Here is a 1,029-nt window from a genome sequence, read left to right on the forward strand (position 1 = left end):
ACATTTCATGCCTATGATGTTTTTTTTGACATCTCATGCCTTACTATACTATGACATTTTTTTGACGTCATGTTATACTATGACGTTTTTTTGACATTTCATGCCTTACTATACTATGACCTTTTATGCCTTATTATACTATGACGTTTTTTTGACATTTCATGCCTTACTATACTATGACCTTTTATGCCTTATCATACTATGAAGTTTTTTTTGACATTTTATTCCTTATTATACTACGATGTTTTTTTTGACATTTCATGCCTTACTATACTATGACCTTTTATGCCTTACTGTACTATGACCTTTTATGCCTCATCATACTATGAAGTTTTTTTGATGTTTTATGCCTTACTATACTATGACATTTTATGCCTTACTATACTATGAGTTTTTTTTTATATTTTATGCCTTACTATACTATGAAGTTTTTTTGACATTTTATGCCTTACTATACTATGAGGTTTTTGTGACATTTTATGCCTTATTATACTATGACGTTTTTTTTGACATTTCATGCCTTACTATACTATGACGTTTTTTTTTGACATTTCATGCCTTACTATACTATGAAGTTTTTTTGACGTTTTATACCTTATTATACTATGAACTTTTTTTTTACATTCCATGCCTTACTGTACGATGACCTTTTATGCCTTATTATACTATGATGTTTTATGCCTTACTATACTATGACCTTTTATACCTTACTATACTATGACCTTTTATGCCTCATCATACTATGAAGTTTTTTTGACGTTTTATGCCTTATTATACTATGATGTTTTATGCCTTACTATACTATGACCTTTTATACCTTATCATACTATGAAGTTTTTTTGACATTTCATGCCTTACTATACTATGACATTTTATGCCTTACCATACTATGACATTTTATGCCTTACTATACTATGAGGTTTTTTTTATATTTTATGCCTTACTATACTATGAAGTTTTTTTTGACATTTTATGCCTTACTATACTATGAGGTTTTTTTTGACATTTTATGCCTTATTATACTATGAC

This window comes from Seriola lalandi, unplaced genomic scaffold (genome assembly GCF_002814215.2).
Source record: "Seriola lalandi dorsalis isolate HSWRI2012SDOR001 ecotype SW California unplaced genomic scaffold, Sedor1 jcf7180002055009, whole genome shotgun sequence".
NCBI classification, from domain to species: Eukaryota; Metazoa; Chordata; class Actinopteri; order Carangiformes; family Carangidae; genus Seriola; species Seriola lalandi.